This window comes from Mirounga leonina, unplaced genomic scaffold (genome assembly GCF_011800145.1).
Source record: "Mirounga leonina isolate KUSES-001 unplaced genomic scaffold, KU_Mleo_1.0 Mir_165, whole genome shotgun sequence".
NCBI classification, from domain to species: Eukaryota; Metazoa; Chordata; class Mammalia; order Carnivora; family Phocidae; genus Mirounga; species Mirounga leonina.
In genome coordinates this window covers 29,698,501-29,723,693 of record NW_023270415.1, presented here as the reverse complement: position 1 = coordinate 29,723,693, position 25,193 = coordinate 29,698,501, and the positions used below count along the sequence as shown (strand labels likewise).

General features: G+C 37.9%; 1 long non-coding RNA gene and 1 pseudogene across 5 annotated transcripts in view; both read left to right on the top strand.

Moving 5' to 3' along the window:
- The window catches only part of LOC118014954, a 93,755-nt gene extending 78,694 nt beyond the window's left edge, over positions 1 to 15,061 (top strand). For 2 of the 5 annotated variants that reach the window (XR_004680452.1, XR_004680451.1), the window contains 2 exons: positions 218 to 1,118; positions 13,660 to 15,061. This is a non-coding gene — a long non-coding RNA (uncharacterized LOC118014954). The remainder of the gene's footprint in view (positions 1 to 217; positions 1,119 to 13,659) is intronic. The other 3 variants (XR_004680453.1, XR_004680454.1, XR_004680455.1) reach the window with 3 other exon arrangements.
- Positions 15,062 to 16,398: 1,337 nt separating this feature from the next.
- Positions 16,399 to 24,917, top strand: LOC118015390 (annotated as a pseudogene).
- Positions 24,918 to 25,193: the final 276 nt, after the last annotated feature.

Below are 25,193 nucleotides of genomic sequence, written 5' to 3'. Positions count from 1 at the left end.
AGTATAATGTATAATGTTTCCATGTGGCCCTTTAACAATATTTGTGGACAGAGGGTAGACACTGCATGAATGAATGAGTACATGGTGAATAAATGAATGAGTGAGCCAATGAATCCTGCCCCAAAACAGGATGGAAAAAGTTCAGGTAGAGTGATGACTATCTCAGAGTACCTGAAAAGTCCCCATTTTGGTCACTAATAGTCAAAACTTCTGTCAGGTGGCAGGAGGAGAATTCATCTCTAGAAAAGGAGAAGCTTCTATGGTGAGTACAATTCTATTATTTTACTCGTTTCTTTTTTATTCCTTGTAAATAGTTGAAAAGTACTTGCAGATTTCAATAGTTTAGGTATAGTATTGGGTTATAATTTACAAGATTTTATTTAGGTTATGTTTAGAAAAGAGTTTCTCTTCCTTTTTTTTCTTCTTTGGGAGGTAGAGAAGGTATCAGTGTGGGAGGTTTTCACTCTTTAACTAGTTAACTTTTGCTGATGAAGAGTTACTTAAGTTTGTTTGGCTTTTTGATCTATCATGTTATTCATCTGTAGTTTTGCTTCTAGTCAAAATGGAAAGCAATTGTAGTTTGTCTTCCTTTAATGCTGGGAGATGACAGGAAGCTGGGTTTTATTTGTTTTTCTCTTTGAAGTGATACAGCTGAGTGAGCAGACGTAAGTGTTTCATTTTAACCAGAAATTTTGCTTAGCCTCATAGAAATAGCTCCTTCATTGAGAACTGGTGGGCCTGCTGGGCTTGGCTTCTGAAAAATTATCAGAGAAGATGGAAAGGTAATGTGTGGTTCCAGAAAATTCTGGAGGAAGCACACCAGTGACCAGAAATCCAGTTTGATTACATATTTATAAAACAAAGCAGACCTAACCAGACCATGTTCTGTGAGCCATATGGGCTCAAGGCCTCCTCCCTCTTGTCTTTAATCCTAATTTACATTCCCTACAACCATAAATGAAAGAGACGACACTAACAAAAATAAAATAACTCCTCAGAGACATTGTGAAGACTGCTCCAGGACACACCATCTCCATTAAAAGCCACAGCCTCTATGTGGGACAAGGACAGCATGGAGCAGAAGAAAGGGAGCTGGTACAGAAGGGAGAGTACAGGCGGTAACTTACCACAAATCTGCATTTTTATGTAAAATCTTCATTTTTTGTTGTTGTTGTTGACTCTTTTTTCCCCCCCTTAAGGCTCCTGGACTGCAACTAAAGCTACATTTCTTTTTTTTTTTTTTTTAAAGATTTTATTAATTTATTTGACAGAGAGAGACACAGCAAGAGGGAACACAAGGAGGGGGAGTGGGAGAGGGAGAAGCAAGCTTCCCGCTGAGCAGGGAGCCTGATGCAGGGCTCGATCCCAGGACCCTGGGATCATGACCTAAGTCGAAGGCAGATGCTTAACAACTGAGCCACCCAGGCGCCCTAAAACTACATTTCTAAAGCCAAACCATTTGCCTTCTGGAGTCTAGAGTCTACTCTATTTTGTAAAAAAATGAAATTATGGGTCTCTTCCGGAGTTCCATATCAGCCTATAGAATACACTTATGAAAATAATTCTGATACAGGAATTGTACTTTTTAATTTTCTATGGAACAAAATAAGATATAGAAGGGATCTCTTGGAGATAGAGTGGTGGAGGGAGGGTAAGCAAAGTCCTCATGCGTGTGTTATCCTAAGCTTAACAACAAAGGGCCTCAAACATTTCCATTGATGATATTGATATAAAAAATGGCTATTAGGATAGATACCTTCTTTCTGCATATAAAGCACCTTAGTAACCTTCTTTAAATGCAGTCTTTAAGGCACTCTCCTAGTGGTTGCCTGTCAATAGTTGCCTGTCTATAGCTCCCTGTTGCTTTTCAGAGCTAAATCTGACCTCCTTAGCACAGTGTTCAAGGCCCTTTATATGTAAGTATCTTTCCAGTCTCATCTTTGCTATTCTTATTTATTTGCACTTATCTAATTGAGCCAATACTTATGCATAATGAAATGCACAAAACTTAAGTGTACAAAGAGTTCTGAAAAATGTATATACCTGTGTAACCAACCTCCCTGTCAAAATGTAGAATATTCCATCACCCCACAAGTTTCCCTTATGTTGCCTTCTGGTTGATGCCCACTCCACATTTTCTGATTTCCATCTCCATAGATTAGTTTTGCCTCTTCTTACACTTCCTGTCACTTGTACCTGACTTCCGTTTTCTTCCGTGTATCAATAGTTTCATTTTTTTAAGTTGCTGAGAAGTAAATAACGTGTTGTATAAATGTATCACAATTTATTTATCCTTTCTTCTTTAGATGGGCATTGGAGTTGTTTCCATGTTTTGGCTCTCGTGGATACAGCTACTAGGGGCATTCTTATGCAAGTCTTTTAGCGGACATTTGTTTTTACTTCTCTTGGATAAACACCTAGGAGTAGAATTTCTGGGTTTCTTTTATAAGGAATTACCAAATAGTTTTTCAAAATGTTTGTACCATTTTAATGCCCATCCACAACGTGTGAGATTTCCAGTTATTCTACATCCTCATGCGTACTTGGTGCTGTCAGTTTTTTAAATTTTAGTTACCCTACAGGATACAATGGGATCTGTTTGTGGTTTTATTTTGCCTTTCTCTGATGACTGATAATGTTGAACATCTTCATTTGCTTAATGGTTTGTAATCTTCTTCTGTGAAATACCTGTTCAAGTCTTGAGTGTTTATAGGGTTGTCTTATTGATTTGTAATTCTTTATATGTTCTGGATACAAGACTTTTGTTAGTCTTTAGTTGGTTGCCTTTTCATTTACTAATGGCATTTTATAATGAGCAAAATTTCAAAATTTAAATTTTTTATAAAGTTAATCCATTTACTTTTATGTTTAGTGCTTTCTTGGTACTTTTTCTTAAAAAATCTGCCTACTAAAGTTTGTAAAAATATTCTATATTTTCTTCTGGAAACGCTATAGTTTCAGCTTTTACATTTAGGTTGAAGATTCATCTTGAATTTCAATATATAGTGTGATATAGGGACCATAGTCCAATTTTTTAAAACATATTTATTCAGTTATCCCCAGCATCATTTGTTGAGAAGATATTATTTTCCCATTGAAAAAGTACATTTATAAAAATCTTTAGACCATGTAAGTTTGGGTCGATTTCTGGACTCTATTCTGTTTCACTGATCTGTCTATGCCAATACCACACTGCCTTGATTACTGCTGTATATTGTCTCCTTATATTAAGTCTTGAAATACAATTGTGGAGTCCTCCAACATTGTTCTTTTTTTTTTTTTTTTTTTTTAAAGATTTTATTTATTCATTTGAGACACAGAGATACAGAGAGAGAGAGAGCATGAGCAGGGAGAGAGGCAGAGGGAGAGGGAGAAGCAGGCTCCCCGCTGAGCCAGGAGCCCGATGTGGGACTCGATCCCAGGACCCTGGGATCATGACCTGAGCCGAAGGCAGACGCTTAACCATCTGAGCCACCCAGGCGCCCCCCAACATTGTTCTTTACTTCCAAGATTATTTTGGCTATTTTAGATCTTTTGCATATCCATTTAAATTGTAGAACAAACCTGTCAATTTTACAATAAAGCCTTTTGGGATTGTGACTGGGAATGCATAGGTTTTATAGATCAGTTTGGGGAGAATTGGCATTTTTAACCATATTGAGTCATTTAATTCAATAATAAAATTTGTCTTTCTATGTATTTAGTTCTTTAACTTCTCTCAGCAATGTTTTATAGTTTTCATTGTACGAGTCTTATTCATAGTTTGTTAAATTTATCCTTAAGTATTTGATATACTTTGATGCTATTATATAAGTTAATGCTACTATAAATAAAATTTCAAATACTTTCAATTTCTAATTATCCACATAGTACATAGAAACACACAATTGATTTTTGTATATTGACCATGTATCCTACAAACTTAATTTATTTATTAGTTCTAGTAGCTTTTGGTAAACTCGTTAGGATTTTCTATGTGCATGATTATGTTATATATGAATAAAGACAGTTTTTTTTCTTTCATTTCTCTCTATATGTCTTTTATTTCTTTTTCTTGTATTATTTCACTGACTAGGATGTCTCATGTAATGTTGAATAAAAGTGGTAAGACTGAACATCCTTCTTTGTTCTCCATCTTAAGGGGAAAGAATTCAGTGTTTCAGTAATTATAATAGTAACTAAAGATACCCTTGATCAGATTCAAGAAATTCCTTTCTATTAGTTTGCTAAGAATTTTTATCATGAATCGATGTTAGATTTTGTAAAACACTTTTTCTGCATCTATTGAGATATGCATATAGTTTTTCTCTTTTATTCTGTTAACATAGTAGATTACATTGATTTTTAAAATGCATATTCCTGTAGCAAACCCAACTAACTTGGTTATGATGCCTTATCTTTTCAATATATTTCTAGTTGTGATTTACGTATTTTTTCTTAAGAATTGTTACATCTGGGGCGCCTGGGTGGCTCAGTTGGTTAAGCGACTGCCTTCGGCTCAGGTCATGATCCTGGAGTCCCTGGATCAAGTCCCGCATCCGGCTCCCTGCTCGGCGGGGAGCCTGCTTCTCCCTCTCCCCCTCCCCCTGCTGGTGTTCCCTCTCTCGCTGTGTCTCTCTGTCAAATAAATAAATAAAATCTTTAAAAAAAAAAAAAAAAGAATTGTTACATCTGGATTCATGGGGAATATTTGCTTGTCATTTTCTTTTCTTGTAAATTCTTTGGCTTTATAGGTTAATATTGGCTTAGAAACGGAGTTGGGAAATGTTCCCTCATTCTCTATGTTCTGAGTTTGTGTGGTTTGGGATTGGTTTTTTTCCCAAATGTTTGATAAAATTAACCAGAAATCACTGGGACCTGGAGTGGTTTTTTTTGGGGGGGGAGGGGGTTCTTTATAAAAATTTTATTGAAATTCATGTGGTGAGGTTTTCAATAATATATTAAATATCTTTGATATAGAATTATACTGCTTTTTAAAATTCCTCCTTGTATTGGTTTTTATAAATTGTTTTTTAATAAATTTGTCCCTTTCATGTAAATTGTTAATTTATTGGAACTACAGTGATATTCCCTCTTTTACATCTAATATTAGCAATTTGTATTTTTTTTTCTTTTTTTCTTGACCAAACTTTCTAGGTATTTATCAATTTTATTAATTTTTTCAAAGAGGCAACTTTGGCTTTGGTAATATTCTTTATTTGTGGTTACCATTTTTTAAATTTCTGCTTTAATGATCATTTCCTTTTTTCTATCTTAAATTGAGTTTCCTTTGGTTTTCCTTGTTTCTTAATGTAGAAACTTAAATCACTGATTTAAAACTTTTATTATCTTCTAATATAAGCATTTCAAGCAACAAATTTTGTTCTAAACACTGTTTTAACTACGTAATATGTTTTGTTAGTTTGTGTTTTCATCATTCAGAATAGTTTTTAACATTCTTTGTGATTCCTTTTCTGACCCAGGTGTTATTTAGAAGTATGCTATTTAATTTCCACATATTTGGGATTCTCTTGGATTTCTTATCATTTTCTAATTAGTTTTTCTGGGGGCTGTCAGAAAATACTATGTAAGATTTCAGTCTTTTGAAATTAACTGAGACTTGTTTTATAGCCTAGCATATAGTCTCTTTTGGTGCACGCTCCACGTATGTGTATTCTCCATACAGAACATGTGTTCTGTAGTTGTTGGAGGTGGTGGTCTACAAATGTCAATCGGGTTAAGGTGGTTGATAGCGTTGTTAAGATTTTCTGTATCCTTACTAATATTTTTGTTTATTGTTCTATCAATTACTAAGAGGGTGGTGGTAAATCTCCAACTGTCACTATTTGTCTGTTTCTTCTTTTAATTTATATATATTAAAGGTTTATCATTATTAGGTAATCCATACTTAGGATTTTTATGTCTTCTTAATAAATTGATCCTTTTATCATTTTGAAATGTCCTTCCTCATTTCTGGTGTTACTCCTTGTCTTATATAAGTCTACTCTGTCTGGTATTAATATAACCATACCAATTCTTTTTTTTTTTTTTAAGATTTTATTTATTTATTTGACAGAAAGAGACACAGCAAGAGAGGGAACACAAGCAGGGGGAGTGGGAGAGGGAGAAGCAGGCTTCCCGCTGAGCAGGGAGCCCCATGTGGGGCTTGATCCCAGGACCCTGGGATCACAACCCGAGCCAAAGGTAGACGCTTAACGACTGAGCCACCCAGGCACCCCTAACCATACCAATTCTTATGCTCACAGGTTGATGAAGTATTTTTTTCTAGCCTTTATTTTCAACCTGTCTGTGTTTATAGGCTTAAAGTACATTTTCCACAAATGGTAAAGTCTTGCTTTTTAACCCAGTCTATATATATCTTCCTGTTAATTGGAATGTTTAGTCCACTTACAAATGTAATTATTGATAAGGTTGAATTTAGGTTTTCAATTTTGCTATTTTGTCTTCTATATGTCCCATCCATTTTTCATTTCCCTGTTCCTCCTTTCCTGTCTTCTTTTGTGTTCATCAGATCATTTTTGATATTTCATTTTCCTTTCTCTGTTGGCTTAGCTATCTCTGCATTTTTTTTTAGTTGTTTGATTACAAGATGCCTCCTTACCTTATTAGAATCTACTTTGAATTAATATAATACAACTTCATGTAAAATATAAGCTCCTTGAAACAGTATAGGACCTTTCACACTCATCTTTGCACTAGTTTGAATCTATATACATTATAAAGCCCACAGAATGGCATTACAATTTCTGCTTTAAACAATCATGTCTTTTAAGAAAATTAAGAGAAGAAAAAAATATATTTTCATTTGCCCACATAATTAACATTTTTAGTTCTCTCAATTTTTTTCTGAGATCCAAATTTTCTTCTGACCACATTTTATTCAAGCTTGAAGAACTTCCTTTGGCATTTCTTGAAGTCTGAATTTGAGTGGTATTTATGCATGGATGAGGGGGCTTCTTTCCTCTGTAGCTCCCTCATCTCTGAGATAACCTCTACAATTTCCAAATACTCTAGCACCTTTGAATTCTGTCAGCTGACATATCTCAAGTCAAGTAGACTTGGGAAATATCCTAACAGAAATGCTGTATAGATTTGGGTCTCACACAGGAGGTCCCATCTCTCAATGGTTTAATCCCTTTCAGGGTCTGCCCGCTTTTATTGCTCTCCAGTGTCTTCAAATAGTTGGTTTTAATATTTTGTGGAGGGGCGCCTGGATGGCTCAGTTAAGCATCTGCCTTCGGCTCAGGTCATGATCTCCGGGTCCTGGAATGGAGCCTGGTCCTAGGATTGAGCTCTGCATTGGGCTCCCTTCCGAGCAGGGAGTCTGCTTCTCCCTCTCCTTCTGAACTTCCCCCTCACTCATCCTCTCTCTCTCTCTCAAATAAATAAAAATATCTTTTAGGGGCTCCTGGGTGGCTCAGTCGTTAGGCGTTTGCCTTCGGCTCAGGTCATGATCCCAGGGTCCTGGGATCGAGTCCCACGCCGGGCTCCCTGCTCCGCGGGAAGCCTGCTTCTCCCTCTCCCACTCCCCCTGCTTGTGTTCCCTCTCTCGCTGTGTCTCTCTCTGTCAAATAAATAAATAAAATCTTTAATATATATATATCTTTTTAAAAAATATATTTTACGGAGAGTTTATAAATGTTATCTGTGGGAAGCCTAGTTTAATACAAGCTACTCTGCCACAAGAGAAACTTACCATTCACTTATTACTCTATAGTAGGGGTTAGCAAACTTTTTTTTTGTAAAAGGCAGGTTAATAAATATTTTAGGCTCTGTAACCCAAGAAACAAAATTGAAGATATTATGTACATATTTATAGAAAGATAAAACAAATTTCCACAAAAAATTTTTAATGAAATTTAGAACATAGTAATAATTGAGTACAATTTTGTCTACTAATGAGAAGAATGGAATTGGGGGGGTAATAACATTTTGCTAGATTGGGGTTCAATATTAGCATTCCCTATTATTACAATTGATTGTAATTTTTCATCTGGTGATGCTACTTCTCTAATAAGATTTTATGGATTTTATCTTTGAAATGTCTTTTTACAGAGATAAATACTGCCAAATACTGTTATTAATCCATTAGCACACAATTTTAATTGAACATATTCATTGCTTAGAAGGCATTTACAGAATTCTATTAGGTTCTTAGTATTTGCCTTTCAACATGCCATTACGTTGCAGATTAATCGCTTCTAATTGAAAGTTAGGGGGCGCCTGGGTGGCTCAGTTGTTAAGCATCTGCCTTCGGCTCAGGTCATGATCCCAGGGTCCTGGGATCGAGCCCCACATCAGGCTCCCTGCTCCGTGGGGAGCCTGCTTCTCCCTCTCCCACTCCCCCTGCTTGTGTTCCCTCTCTCGCTGTGTCTCTGTCAAATAAATAAATAAAATCTTTTTAAAAAAAAAAGAAAGTTAGGTAGAAGCTCCTCAATTGCACAGTTAAACTGATTTTGAAATATGAAAATTTCCTTTGGATCTTGCATTGAGCTGCAAAGAATGCTGCTGATTTTAGAACTTGGAAGATATACTCTATGCAAATTTCTGTAGAAGCGGAGATCTTCCTTCTTGTTTCACTTTTTATAACATGGGATGTATATAAAGCAACTTGACATTATTCATGATTTAAACAACATTGTCTTCAAAATGACTCTTCCACAGTATGTGTCACATAAGAGAACTGTAACTTTGTAACTTTGGTTCAGTTTATTAAGAAACATTATCGGATTTGAAGCAAAAGCTATTCCAAAGCCATTTGGTGTTCAATAATAGTAGATGAGGGTGGTTTTCATTCAGAAAAAAAAATCAGTCTTAGCCCTAAACTTTAAGAAAATTACAATAAAACTTCACCATTAAGCTCTTGAACTGATTTGTAATTAAGCAAGTCAAGATGTTCAGCTTCTATTTCTGACAAAAATTCATGAAACCCACAATTGTTAAGTCCTTGAAAGTAAGTGAAGTTCACCACTGACATTACTGTTTCAATGACACATGATAGAGTCACAGACTTTCTGCAAAGTTGCTGCCGATGAACAATACAATGAACAACCTTACCATTTTACAAACTTAGTAAATCTTTCCAACTAAGCCTTTTTATGCTGCACACATATTTTTATCACCATCAGCCGTAACACATCCTGGTAGATTCCACTTCAGGTTGTACTGCATTAGCATTTTCTCAACTTTTATCTTGCCTATCCTTTCTCAATGCATACTTTTCATAGAAGCTAATTCTTCGGTCACTTCAAACTTGGCCTAGCTCCTCAAATAACCAGTCATTAAGGAGTATGAGTAACATCTGTCAACTCATCAAGAGCCAAAGGAAACAATTCAAAATCATTTGCCTTGTTTTTAAATTGGTTATTGACCTTGCTCTCCCAGTCCTCAACTCCACAAGCAACTGCTCTCACAGAAAGGCTAATAGTCTTAAACATGTTCTTTTTTGTATGTACATATTTCTTCAATGCTGGAATCAAGCACAATTTAATTAACTTGTATTGGTAGATGGCTTTCTGCTTGAATAACAAATCACTTGGAAAGTTACTTTGATTGCAGCCTCATTTTCACTTTTTTTTTGTGTGCAGAAATTTTGCTGTGATGAGATATTCTGTTTTAAATTAAAATTATCTGGTTGTTTTTTCTGTTACTTTCCTACAGGTTGGAATGCTGAGAGGAGGGTTTAGCCTGGTGACATCAATGTATATTCTTTCAGCACAGCTACTGTGCGGTCCCACATTAAATGCAGTGCTTTGCCACATAGTAACATAATAATCCACACTCCACTCTGCTTTCAAACATACTCTTTGAAACCTACTTTTCTTTTCTTGTTTTGACATGATAGGTATGCATGGGTAATAAACCTAAGTGGTTTGGCATAGTGATGTATGTGGTACTCAAAAAGGTACAGTTAAAATTGCATCCCTGTGATTTATTGTACATGAAGCAGCAGAGAGAAGCAGTGAGAATGTCACGTACATTCTGTGTTTCGAGTACTCAGCTCTGCAGCTGTGGCGCGAATGCAACCATGTACAATATGCAAACAAACGAGTGTGTCTGTGTTCCAGTAAGACTTTATTTGTGAATACGGAAATTTGAATCTCACATAGTTTTTATGTGTCGCAAACTATTCTTCCTCTGATTGTTTTTCAAACACTTCAAAGTGTTGTAAAAATCAGTTTTAGTTCACCGGCCAGTGGCACTATTTGACCTGTGGGTCCTATTTTGCCAACCCCTGCTCTATAGTAATTCTGAATCATTTACAGTCTTCCTTATCCCTTTCGCCATCATTCCATGCCTCCATGCCTTTGCACATACTGAATCTTTCCTGCTGGAATGCTCCTCCTCTCTACATCTTCCTGATGTCATTTTCTTTTTTTTTTTTTTTAAGATTTTATTTATTCATCTGAGACACAGAGATACACACACACACACACATCGAGAGAGAGAGAGCATGAGCAGGGAGAGAGGCTGAGGGAGAGGGAGAAGCAGGCTCCCCTCTGAGCCAGGAGCCCAATGTGGGGCTCCATCCCAGGACCCTGGGATCATGACCTGAGCCGAAGGCAGACGCTTAACCATCTGAGCCACCCAGGCACCCCCCGATGTCATTTTCTAAGATACTGATAAATGGTCACCTGCTAGATGTTTTATATGGTTCAATAGCTGTACTTTGCATGATTTTGCTATTGCAGAGCTAAGTCCAGAAAGAATGTATAAAAGAGTGAAAATCTGTTACTTCACTCTTTCCTGAGTCACATAGAAACAGCCTGTTGTTTTGTTTTGCTTTTAAGTGATTAACTAGAAATTGTCCTGAGAGGGAGTGGAGGTTTTCAGGATCAGAGAGAAAGTGCAGAAGAATATGATTTACACCAAAGATTATGATGAGGATTAAAAAAGATGGAGAATGAACATTCTAAGCATAAAGAAGGCTGGTAATAAAACTGGGTTTCTTCTCTCTTTTCTCCTCTGAAAATGTTTGATTTTAAGAGCAAACTGGTAAAAACATATGTGCACCACCACACACAAAATTCAGCTTCTGGGCACTAAATCTACATAGATTTTCTTATGCCAGTGTCATCTTTATCTACTAGTTAGATCTCTCTGTGATTCCACTTCTATTTCTGTGAATAATATGTAATTTTCAAAATTATTTAGCTTTATTGAAATGTTTTAAAAACATGTAGAAAGAAAAGAGGAACACTTCCTTTAAGAACCCCCTTGTGTCATAAACCAATTTATGTCACAACCTGTCGCAGGCAGGTTATAAAATAGAGAGGTTAGCAAAGAACCAGTGTTAAAGTTTTTGTTGTGTTGGAAGAAGCTAGTTCTTGGACTGTCAACAGATCTTACGTCTCTCATGCTATAGAATGAAGAACCAGGAAATTAGAAGGACCAAGATTATTATTTTGCCGAGGGTCACTAAAAGGGATCTCATAGTATCCATGAGAGGAAGCAGGATTTTTTTGGCCAAAAGTAAAAAAAAGAAAAAAGAAAAAAAGCACCTCACATCCTCAAAAAGGGAACAAGACTGAGTTCTAGCTGAAGTAATAAAGTTAAATTAGGTCAAGTGGTACTTCCCTCCTAAAGCCTTCCCTGATCTCACCTCACCCATCTCCCTGCCAGAACATTACCTCCTCTGTGCCTCCACCATTACCATATACATGGCTTGGGCGTACTACTTTCAAAACATGACTACTCTCCTTTGTATTTCCTTTTTTACATTCCTGCCTCCCAGTACTACAACAAGCCACACTAGGTTGGAATCACAGCTCCACCACTTAACTCTTTCATAACTGGAGCCATGTCTTACTTCTAAATCTCTTTGTGTACCCAGCAGCTAGCATAGGTGTAATAAATATCTATGGAAGAGAGAAATAAAGGACTGGGTGGATGGGATGAAAAAATAGGGGAAGACAGCTAACTGGAATCTCTTACGCTGATGGACAAGCCCTCTGTCTTCCACAGCACTTCTTACTATCACATCTGCCACCACACACACCCAGGTTCCAAACAGTGTGTATTGCCAAGTTCTGGCTCCAGAAAGGAAAATTCAAGGTTCAATTATGACAACTGACAATTCATGATAGGTCTAGTGTGTTGTGAGAGAAGGCACTGGTCTAGGTAGAAGGGTGTGTGTGTGTGTGTGTGTGTGTGTGTGTGTGTGTTCATGACATGTTCTCCTATGGTTTAATAAACGAAGAGATATCAGGAACAACAGGGAGGGATAGACTGGAATCATAGTAAAAGAAAGGTGATTACAAATATTGTTAAGCATTGTGCTAAAAAAATCAAATCTCCAGGGCACCTGGGTGGCTCAGTTGGTTAAGTATACGACTCCTGATCTCAGTTCAGGTCTTGATCTCAGGACTGTGCATTCAAGCCCTGTGTTGGGCTCCACAGTGTGGAGCCTACTTTAAAAAAAAAAAAAAATCAGATCTCCAATAAGCCTCCATTTCCATAGATATAGTCACCCAAAATGGTAGTTGGATGGCTAGGTGACCATAGAAATTGTTTTCTCCCTTCTTACTTCGTTTGGAATTTCTTCTTCCTCCCTTTCCTGTTATCTGCAGCTACCTGCACATGGTCAAAATTATTCGCCTCTCCTAAATGCCTAGACAGGCAGATCTATGATGGCAAGATCAAAGTACCAAAGGAAAAGGGAAGTTGGTAGAATAACTTCTTGTGACACCTTCTTTCCCCTTCTACTACCTCTCTGAACTCTACTTTGGTGTCCTAGTCAGTCTCTAGCCTTTATACCTATGCTTCTCAAAATGTGATCCTCATTGGATCGCCTACATCAGGATCACCAGGGAAAGCTTATAAAAAAGGTAGGTCTCTGAGCTATGCTTGTGGAATCAAGCTATGCTTGTGGAATCAAGCTATGCTTGTGGAATCAAGCTATTCTTGTGGAATCAAGCTATGCTTGTGGAAATTTGGGGCCCTGGGGACAGTGAAAGTTTTTTAGTGTCTGGTTGTTTGTATGGTTTCTTAATTATTTTATTTTTTGGGGAAATAGTATATTCATATAATTCTATACTTAAAAAATGTACAAAGGTATATGGTGAAAATTCTTTCTTCTAGTTATGTTTCCTCCCTCCCAGTTTTCCAGTTTCTCCGTTATAGACAACTATAAATTCATTTATTTCGTTTATTAACATCTCTTAGAAATCTTTTCATATTAGTACAAAGGAGTCTTTACATTCCTGTTTTACAACTGCCTATTTTCCCACTGAATGGACATACCATAATATATATATGGTTTTTACTATATTTATTTGTACCAAAATCTATCATTTATTTTTTTGTTTGTGTTGTTTATATGTCAGACAGACTTTAAAAATGCTTTTATGAAGTCAAAATGATCCATCTTTTCTCTTATGTTTTCTAGAGTTTGAGTTATATTTAGCAAGATGTTAGGCATTTCATTTTCCTTAGCACTTTCACATATTATGTTATTTTTAAAGTGTTTTGCTGTATAATTCCAGGTGGAAAATTCAACAGGATAAAATAACTACCATCCCATCAAGTGTTTTAAATGTTCAGAGCATGGCTAAGTCAACTTAAGGCTATATAGGAATAGAAGTTCACCTATATTAGTGGTTTTATGATTCCCTCTTTTTTTTTTTTTTTAACACTTAAATCTTTTCTTCTGTGTTTTAGTAAGCCCTCCAGATGATTATTCTATACATCAAAGTTTGAAAACCACTTCTTCACCAGATGTATCTATCTCCTCATCTCACCTCAGAAAGTTTCATCAAGCCTCGAAGATCCACTTTTATCACCACTGTGGTCTCTGTATTTTCCTGTAAGAAGACCTGGTACAGCATTAAGGAAAGCCCATTTCTTATGGTCTGTCAGCGTCACTTAGGGACGTTGCTTCTCTCAGGAACTGAACTGAGATAACTGAATGTGTTCAAAACATCTTACCACTCATGGTGTTGGTAGGTGTTTTGACTTCTAAGAATTTCATTTCCTCATCTGTAAGACAGGAGACAACATTGCCTATCTCAAGATTGTATTACAAGTTAAACAATACTATGATCTAAAGTACACAGTAGAGTGCTTGACACACAGTGAGCAGTCAGTAAATGGCAGTTGGTATGAACAAGGTAGGCCAGAAGTTGTGAGGCTGTCTTCTGTCCCACACTGTACCAAGGGAGGAGATAAACACAGTTGGAAATAACAGGTGGTAACAGTGGAAAGGAAACAGGCTGGCCAATCCCTAGGGCTCAGAGAAGAAAGGAAAGAGGGCTTTTGAGAGCTGGCGAAAGACCCGGAATGTCCTTAGAGTTTTATATTGGCAAGAGGCCTCAGCCTCCCACAGCTGCTCACCTACCAACTCTTTGGAATTTTAGATTTCAGGCACAAGATGATTTATATGGTTGCTTGAGAGCAGTGAATAAATGAAGGGAAAAAGTGTCCATGAAAAGACCAGTTTAGTAAAACCTTCTGGTTTTTCTTTCTTTGTTGGTGGTACCCTGCCAAGACCTCCATCCAGACTTGGCTCACAGCTACTCTGCTCTGCGACCCACAGCTCACTGGGGAGGTCACAAGCTGGTTATTATCCCATAACCACACCGCTTATCAGGCTTTGCCGTTGTCTTCTTCAGTGTGAATGCTTGGGCTCTTCACTATGCAATGAAAATAAACAGCTATGTAAATGGTCTCCTGGCTACTTGATTCAAACCATAAGGAAAACCTGCATTACAAGCTTCCACTGAAACTTCTAGTAGAATAAGCAACTGATAATTCTACACCAAATGTCTGGCTTTTAGCCAGGACTAACAACTGTTCCCTTTTTGTAAGCCACATTCTGGTGACCATGGAGAGTCAAAATAGACATTTTGATTCTAGAACATTTTTTAAAAGAAGGTGAAATCACAGTGTCATTATGCAAGCTAACTATAGGTTTAGGATGAAGAATAAGTTAGCTTCAAAACTTTAAATTGGTTGACTGTCAATCATTCATTAAAATATTACTGTTTTTCGAATTGTTGGTACTCATTGCTATTAGAGTAGGGTTGCCAGACTTAGCAAATAAAAATAAAGGGTGCCCAGTTAAATTTGAATTTCAGATAAACAAGGGATAATTTTTTAGCAGAAGTATGTCCCATGTAATATTAATTATTTATAATATTTAGTACATGAGACATACTTACACTAAAAAATTATTTGTTTATCTGAAATTCAAATTTCACTAATCTGGCAACTTTAACTTAGATGCATTTTCACTATGATGCCAAGAAACATGAGAAGGGCAGGGTAACATTTTAAAATTCTGATGAGATAGTTGAACTTCTTTGCTAGGTCAAAGGATAATATGACCTTTTCTTTTTGCCACTTGTCCTCTATTAAAATTAATTTTGTATTTTCCACCAAGCTCTAGAGTTAGGGTTTTGTTTTTTGTTTTTTTTTTTAATTATATATATATTTTTTTAATATTTTATTTATTTATTTGACAGAGAGAGACACAGCGAGAGAGGGAACACAAGCAGGGGGAGTGGGAGAGGGAGAAGCAGGCTCCCCGCAGAGCAGGGAGCCCGATGCGGGACTCGATCCCAGGACCCCGGGACCATGACCTGAGCCGAAGGCAGTCGCTTAACCAACTGAGCCACCCAGGCGCCCTAGAGTTAGGGTTTTTATGATTCTTTTAAAATATGTGTGAGGGAAAGAATTAATATAAAATATTGAGTACTTGCTAGATGCCAAGCATTTTTCTAGGCATTTTATTTTATTTTTTTTTTTTTAAGATTTTTTTTATTTATTTGAGACAGAGAGAATGAGAGAGAGAGAGCATGAGACGGGGGAGGGTCAGAGGGAGAAGCAGACTCCCCGCTGAGCAGGGAGCCCGATGCGGGACTCGATCCCGGGACTCCAGGATCATGACCTGAGCCGAAGGCAGTCGCTTAACCAACTGAGCCACCCAGGCGCCCTTTTCTAGGCATTTTAGATATTATACTACTTAAAATAATTTTCCTGTATAATTTCAGTTTGAGAGCACCTCAGCAGAATAAAATTATTATCATCTGGGTGGATCTTTGTAATATATAGAGTGGCTAAGTCCATTTAAGTCAATAAAAATTTATTAAACCCAATATGAGTCAGATACTGTGCTACACAATAGCCCTTAAAAAGGATAATATTTATTCATTTATCTTTAGGGAAAAAATAGTCTTCATCTAAAGCACTAATGCCATTATTAGCAGCAGAGCATATTAATTCAAACTTGAGAGGAAAATATAAATGAACTTTTAACAAATTTGCTAATTATTCTTGCTTGTAGATGTAATTATTTATTCAACTAACATTTATTGAGTGGACGTAAGTGCCAGGCAAAGAGGCTGAGGCTATAGTTCCTGAACTCGTATTGCTTACAGTCTGGTGGGGGAGACAGACGGTATGACCTTGGTTGCAAAGAACCTCCTAGAGTGTGAACACAGTTATGCGTTCCAAAAAGGCTCCCCACAGTCAACTATGTGAGAGCACCTCAAAAGACTCTGTACACTCAGCACGTGAATTCAGATGACCCACTTGGCACAGTCTGGAAATCCTAAAGAGTTACAACGGGAAGCAAGTAAATAGACTTCTCTAAGAATTAAGTGTAAATATAATTTACAGGAATTGCCTTGGTGACTGACGTCAGACTACGTAACACAGGCATTGTACTACTTGGGCTGACAATATCCCATTGGTGGATAAGGTCTACTTGAGTGTAATTGCAATTCTGTTTTTCAAATAGTCTATCATAGGCAGACAGAATATTCCATGGTGATAGGTAGAATGTGATAGGTTTTTTTCCATGAGGGAATGTCATGGGCATTCTTGCGATAACTGTACTAGTTTGTTATGAAATGCTTGACAACTGGGATGCCTGGGTGGCTCAGTTGGTTAAGCAGCTGCCTTCTGCTCAAGTCATGATCTCAGGGTCCTGGGATCGAGTCCCGCATCGGGCTCCTTGCTCAGCGGGAAGCCTGCTTTTCCCTTTGCCTGCCGCTCCCCCCGGCTTGTGCTCTCTCTCGCTCTCTCTCTGACAAATAAATAAAATCTTTAAAAAAAAAAAAAAAATGAAATGCTTGACAACAAAGACAAACAGTACACATTTGCTGAAGATACAAATCTCATATATTTATTTGTGTGAATACTCACATATATTCACAGATAATCACAAATCTTTTGAAAGATTAAAGAACCAGAGCTACCTCACAACTGTAAGTGCTTGGTCAGATGCAGTGCCTCTTAAACTCAGAGTTGACTTGATAACAGTGGTTGGCATTGATGTTCTTAACGTCATACATCCTATGGGTGTTTGAGATACTCAGTTAGATAGGCTGCAACCAGGAATGCAGGGGGAACTAAAGCACTGAGACAATCCTCCAGTTTCATTTAAATTAAAAAAAAAAACAAACAAAAACCAAGATGATTGAGTTGTTTGGAGACCTCAGTTTTTTAGATTCTATAACTACTTAAGTTTTCCTTTTGACACACTTACTCTTTAAAGACACAATATAAGAGTACGTGAATATATCACTGAGGATATTCAAATTTTAATCAAGTCTGGTTGTTCATGTGGCTAAAGCCTCCAGTGGGTTCACTCATGATAATCAGCGCCAGTGTCTTCACTTCTCTCATTAACGTTTAGGTGTGGGTGACCTGAAACAAATTCCATAGTGTGTTTGGGTTACCCAGGACCACCTCCAATGTATTTAGAGAGGAAGCCTAGTTAAGTGAATAGTCTTAAGGACAAGAAGTCATCAAAGGGCAGCATGCACAACAAGATGTTAGTGTGTGGGAGAAGAATTCCTACTAGTTCTAATTTGATGATAAGCAAGTGTGAGACGAGTTATAAACATGGGGCCATTCCTGTTTCTCCATTGGGTGCCCTTCCATCTTTCCCTGAATATCGGCAGTGAATTCTGCCCTGATTTGCCATAACTCAGTGTCAAATTAAAATGAACCTTACTATTTATTTCCTCAATCTGATTGTATTTGAGGCTCTAATTCTAATACCAGTCAACTTTTGGGAAATCATCAACTTAGGACTAATTAAAGGCAAAATAATTACCAGACATCCTGCCACAGTGGAATTTGCTTTTTTCAGTAGTCTATACAGAGTCTCAATTTAATTTTTTACAAAATAATTAGTCAACTGCAATCTTTTCTGTCCCTGTTTAATGTAACTCAACAAATGTTTATCAAGAGCCTGCTTTGCACTCTGTGACGGTAACATTCAAATAGGTAAGGATTAGAGTCTTAGAATTTTATGGCTTGCCGCCAGGAATAACTTTATAAATCACCTGGCCCATGTTCCTTACTTTACAGAAAATGAAACTTTTTTTTTTTAAGATTTTATTTATTTGTCAGAGAGAGAGAGCGCAAGCAGGGGGAGTGGCAGGCGGAGGGAGAAGGAGAGGGAGAAGCAGATTCCCCGCTGAGCAGGGAGCCCAAAGCAGGGATCGATCCCAGGACCCCAGGATCATGACCTGAGCCAAAGGCAGATGCTTAACCAACTGAGCCACCCAGACATCCCTGCAACTTCTCGATAAACAAGAAATTTCATACATAGAAAGTAAGTTAGGATCAGGCCACCTCCTTTAAATTACAAGTTACCATTTATTCTCTTTCAAAGTGCTGTGTGTACTTTCAATAAAAGTTTGAGTTCATCCCAAACCATCTTTCCAAGGGAATGAGGAAGGTGGGATTTAGGATTAGAAATCATGGTATTGCCCTTTTTCTTCCTTGCTGGGATAGAAAAGCCCACCTCCCACCTCCCACCTCCCACCTCCCCAGAGGACGTGGAAGGGCAGTAAACCAGCTTCTCTGCTAAGGTATTTGCAGATGAGCTCATGCATCTCTTGGCTACCTCTACTCTTCGACCAAACCTCATCCTCACCAATGCTTTATGTGGCTCACTCGCCAGGATTGTAGACGTTTTCATTACTGGAAAACAGATGGAATCCAAGGGCTTTAAAGGAACAGACAAAGCAACATTCCAAATTGCACATACATTTTCAAAGACATTCAGTTCCAGTATATATTCCAAGGCAAAAGGTTTTTTATTTTTTCCATGATGGTTCATAATCACATCATTGGATACAATGGGAACAAAGGAATTTTTTACCATTAGATCTTGAGAAATACATAAATACAAGTTATCCTTTTAAATCATATAGATAAACAGAATTTGAAAGGATAGAGATCCTTATGTTATGAGTGGCTATCTGTGAATGTTGAGTTTATGAGTGATTTTTCTTTTGAAATTTTGCTTATTTCTGTGATTATTTCCAATGAATAGATAACCAGGAGAAAAATTTTTAAATCATGCTTCTTAATTTGTCAAGAGCATACAGATATGGTTATAAGGATAACTATATATTCACCTGAAACTGTTATTACACTGTATAATAACTAACTGGAATTTAAATTAAAATTTGGAGGAAAAAAATTCTCAAATGAATAATTTCAACACATCAATTTATACATAAATCTGAATTTAATTTTAAATATAAATTTAATGAGTGGCATTTTAGTGAAAAAAATAGAATAACTATTTTCTTTGTGTGGTGTTTATACTAATGCAGAGACAAAACAAACAAGCAAACTGAATGGTTAAAAAGGATTAAAGACCATGGAATATTATGAATCAAACGAATGTCTATTGGTAGGGATTGGTTAAATTCAATGCAAGACTATGAGCATATAAAAAGGATGTTGTATATTTGCATATATTACATGAGAAAATGTCCATCATAAATGTTACATAACTTGATGTGTAGTATGCACCCATTTATGTTAAAGAGCACTGAAAGGACATATTAAACTCTTAGAAGTATTTTGTTTTATTCTGAGGGTGAGATTATAAGGAAAATTTAACTTTCCTACTTTTATACTATATTAGTTTGCTAGCACCGCCATAACAAAATACCACAGATTGGGTGCCTTAAATAACAAATTTATTTCTCACAATTCTGAAGGCTAGAAGTCCAAGATCAAAGTGTCAGCAGGTTTGGTTTCTTTTGCATCCTCTCTCTTTGCTTTGCAGGTGACCACTTTCTCCCTGTCTTCACACAAGAATCCCTAGGTCTATGGGTTATCTCCTAAATCTCCTCTTATAAAAACACCAGTCAGATTGGATTAGGACCTATCCTAAAGGCCTTATTTTAACTTAATCATCTCTTTAAAGACCTTAACTCCAAATATGATCACCCTGAGGCACTAGGTTAGGACTTCAACATATGAATTTGGGGAGTGGGGAGAGGGGGCACAATTCAGCCCATAACACATACTTTAGTATTTTCTTAATTTTTTTCTCCTATAAATATTTATTAATTTTACAACCAGCAAACAACCATAAATATTCGACTTTGGAACAGCACTATTCAAGTAACATTATTCATTATTCAAGTAAATAAATATTGTGTATTTCTGTCTTCCAGGAGGAAATGGTACCTGCTAGTATTTTCTTATGGCTGGGCTTTGGATCTCATTATTCATTTAATTTTATAATCATTACTATTTTACATTTTCTTTAAATATGGGTCCTTCAAGATTCTATTTTTTCTAAATATAAAATTCCAAGGGCGCCTGGGTAGCTCAGTTGGTTAAGCAGCTGCTTCAGCTCAGGTCATGATCCCAGGGTTCTGGGATCTAGCCCTCTGCTGAGCAGGGAGCCTACTTCTCCCTCTCCCTCTGCCTGACACTCTGCCTACTTGTGCTCTCTCTCTGTCTCTGTCAAATAAATAAATAAAATATTTTAAAAATAAATAAATATAAAATTCCAGTATAACTATGAAAAGTAAACATAGATAAAATGGTATTAGCTAAATGATCTTCAATAAAAAATATGACTTCTTATCCTGAGTTCATAAAGTCATCATGAGGATCATAAACTCACATCTACACTAGGATTATTTTGAGCAAGTCTGTTTCAATGCCACTGATGAATATGGAAAAAGAGATAAAATATTTAAGTTTGATTATTAGACCTATAAATTACAGTCTTTCCTAAGTTTTATTAGTGATGCATTTTGTTGTATAATATGTATGTGTTATGTTGCATTTGCTGTATTATGTTGTATAAATAAGAAAACTATTTCAGGGATGCCTGGGTGGCTTAGCCGGTTAAGTGTCTGCCTTTGGCTCAGGTCATGATCCCAGGGTCCTGGGATCAAGTCCCACATCAGGCTCCTTGCTCAGCGGGGAGCCTACTTCTCCCTCTGCCTGCTGCTCCCCCTGCTTGTGCTCTCTCTCTCTGACAAATAAATAAAATCTTTAAAAAAAAGAATGGAATATGTTTAAAAAAAAAAAAAAGAAAGAAAACTATTCCAGTGAGTGGAAAAAGAAAAGCATAATTTCTTTTAAAATCCTAGGAAAGTTCATAGTAATTGAGTTTGAATATTAAATTTTTCTATATATAATCTCAATATCCTATCTAATAAGCTAAGGATTTATATATGTATTTATACAAATGATGAGAAAAGATCAAGCTATAGATTTCATTTCCAATGAACTTGCAGTCAGGTTGAGGAGGGACAGATAACAAAAATGAAAGGGTGACTAGTACAAGGTAGTAAGTAAGTAATGGCAAATTATGATTGGTGTTGTAGGTCTAAGAAAACATAAAATCATTATGAATTTGGGTAACTGGAGGAGGTACTGGAAAGGAGTTGTGAATAGATCCAGGCCTTGAAGGATTGGCAATAAATAGAAGGAAGGAGGTAGGATCTCCCAGACAAGATGATAATATGGAGATGAGGGTAGGGATAACGGTAATGAGAATGATGCACTTTGAGAACAATTAGTACATTGTAGAGTTAGAATGAGAATATGATATGAAAAACAAAGCTGAATAAGTAAGTACATGCTAAGTTATAGAGAACTGTGAAAGCAAGGGAGAGAAGTTTGGAACTGACCCCATTAGACAACTGGAGCCAGTTTTTATTTCCAAGGAGGGGAAAGAAAATGTTAAACAGAGATTAGAGAGACTCACCTGGCAGCAGTATGTAAAGCCATCTGGAGGAAGGAAGATTTTCCGAGAAGACAACTAGTTGCATTTGCTTAAGATGAGAGAGAGGATAGTTGTAAGAGATATTTCAAAGGAAGAAATGCCCGTGATGTAATACAAAAGAAAATACTTACTTGACCCAGCTTGTTCCCTGACCTCTGTAGCATCCCCTCCCCAGAGATGGAGTCATATAAATCCCCTCCTGATCCCAGTTTCCAGAACCTATTCTAATCTCAGAAATTAAATACTTCTTAGCCTCTAGGCTAACACTCAGTGGTTCAGCATCAGATCTCTCTCTCATGGGGTCCAAGTTTGATTACTATGCTTCTTCTTAAAATTGAGACTTGAGACTTGATCCCTTATTAATTTCCCTTTTTAGAATCTTTTAATTACTCTAGTTCCCTATTAGGATTGGGTCTTGCCTTATTCTTGCCAGTTCCCCTTCCAAGAATGAATGTGTTTTCCTTGAAATTAAAATACAAAAACAAACAAGCAAATCTGAGAAAATAAATAAATAAGCCAAAATGGTAAATGTGATTATCTGAATAGTAAGATTACTCTTTCTTTTTCATTTTGCTTTCTTGGTTATATAAGCTTTCTTGATGAAGCATGCAGTTTATTTTTTAATGCAAAAACAAAAGAAAATAAACATAAGCATTAAAGGGAAAAATAATTGGTTGATATGAGTTATTGCTTATAATACCAAAGTTGATGGCATTGTTAAGAAACACATCTTGTCAAAGGAAATAAAAAAAGAAACTCATTTCCTGCTTATGGGTGAAAAGGGTGAGGACATTGCTTCATTCTAACAAATTCAGAGAAATCATCTGCCTTCTCAGTTCTCATTCTAACATGGAAATAGTGTTTTCTGTATAAGCTTAGCCACAAGGAGCCGTGGGATAAGGCTTTGTGCCCTGAGGAGACAGGCTGGTTTCAGTCAGTAACTTGCTGGCATATAATAATACTCAGTTCTTTTTTTTTTTTAAAGATTTTATTTATTTATTTGAGACCGAGAGAATGAGAGACAGCATGAGAGGGAGGAGGAGACTCCCTGCCGAGCAGGGAGCCCGATGCGGGACTCGATCCCGGGACTCCAGGATCATGACCTGAGCCGAAGGCAGTCGCTTAACCAACTGAGCCACCCAGGCGCCCAATACTCAGTTCTTTTTAGGCAGTACAAAACTGCTTTGACCTGATCTGACAACTATTTCCTAATGGTTACATCTAGGCCAGACACATAGAAATTTGACCTGAGAAGTCTTCCTTTCAGAACTGACCTAAAAATATTTTTCTCCTCTGGTTCTGGAGGATGTTTGTCTCTAGTGATGAGAACTCTGATGACATAGAAGGGTCTTCACAGTTGAACTCTGACCACCCACCTGAGGGGAGTCAACTCAATGAGAGTATACAGGTGCCACATTAGCCCCCACCCCAACTGAGCCCTACATCCTCCCAGGGGGTATGGCACCACCATTAAGCAGTGATGTGGATGACTCTTGGGTATAGGAAAGTAATCCCTTATCCCCCAGAAGAGCTCCAGTCAAAAAGGGCTCCTTATCATCTAAGCCAGCGAGTCTCAACCCTAGCCACACTTGAGGAGTTTGTAAAAATTATCACTGTCTAAGCTCCCCCCATTTTAATTAAATCAGAATCTCTGTGAGTATGGCCCAAGCATCAATGTTGGGTTTTGTTGTTAAACACCCCATGGTTAAGAGTCACCAGTGTAGGCAATCAAGATGTTTCAAGGAGGGTCTCCAAGGTAAGTGTTGATCCGCAACAGCAAATTATGACCATTGTAGATGAACTGGGCAAGGCTTCTGCCAAGGCTCAGCATCTTCCTGCTCCCATCACCAGTGCATCAAGGATGCAGAGTAACCGCCATGTTATGTATGTGCTCAAAGACACTTCAGCGCAACCAGCTCGAAAAGGAGCCGTTATCGGCTTCCTTAAAGTTGGATACAAGAAACTCTTTGTACTGGATGATCGTGAGGCTCACAATGAGGTAGAACCACTTTGCATTCTAGACTTTTACATCCATGAGTCACTTTAGCGCCGTGGCCATGGGCGAGAACTCTTCCACTATATGTTGCAGAAGGAGGGAGTTGAACCACACCAACTGGCCATTGACTGACCCTCACAGAAGCTGCTTAAGTTCCAGAATAAACATTACAACCTGGAGACCACAGTTCCACAGGTCAACAACTTTGTGATCTTCGAAGGCTTCTTTGCCCATCAGCATCCTCCAGCAAGAAAGCTGCCACCCAAGAGAGCAGAGGGAGACATTAAGCCATATTCTTCTAGTGACCGAGAATTTCTGAAGGTAGCTGTGGAGCCTCCGTGGCCCCTAAACAGGACCCCTCGCCGTGCTACGCCTCCAGCCCATCCACCGCCCCGCCCCCGCTCCAGCAGCCTGGGAAACTCACCAGAACGGGGTCCCCTCCGCCCCTTTGTGCCAGAGCAGGAGTTGCTGTGTTCCCTGCGCCTCTGCCCCCCACACCCTACCACCCGCCTTCTGCTTGCTACCGACCCTGGGGGCAGCCCAGCCCAACGTCGGCGCACCAGGGGGGCTCCCCCAGGGCTGGTAGCCCAAAGCTGCTGCTACAGCCACCATGGGGGTTTGAATTCCTCATCCCCCAATATAGGCAACCAAGAATCGAAGCAGGGGGAACAGGAAACAGAGAATAGGTCTGCCAGCGAGGAGCAGATCTTGTCATAGGCTGGGCCTGGGAAGGAACACATGCACACAGTTCCTCCCCAGGCCCAGGCCCTACCAGCCCAGACCTGGACAATGGGTGGGGACATATTCAACACCAGGTTCATTCAAAACTTGCAGGACCGTCGCAGCACCAGGCCTTGGTGACCGCAACACCCCCTCACACCTTCAAAGTCAGTATTCTCACTACAGGAGGTAGCCAAAGCCCGCCCTCATAATGGATGTATTCATGCATTCATTCATTAATTCAACAGGCTTTATCAGTGCCAAGTCACTTGTATTTTATTTTATGTATTTATTTTTTTTAAAGATTTTATTTATTTATTCATGAGAGACAGAGAGAGAGAGAGAGAGGCAGAGGGAGAAGCAGGCTCCCAAGGAGAAGAGAGCCCGATGTGGGACTCGATCCCAGGACCCTGGGATCATGACCTGAGCCGAAGGCAGACGCTTAACCATCTGAGCCACCCAGGCGCCTGCACT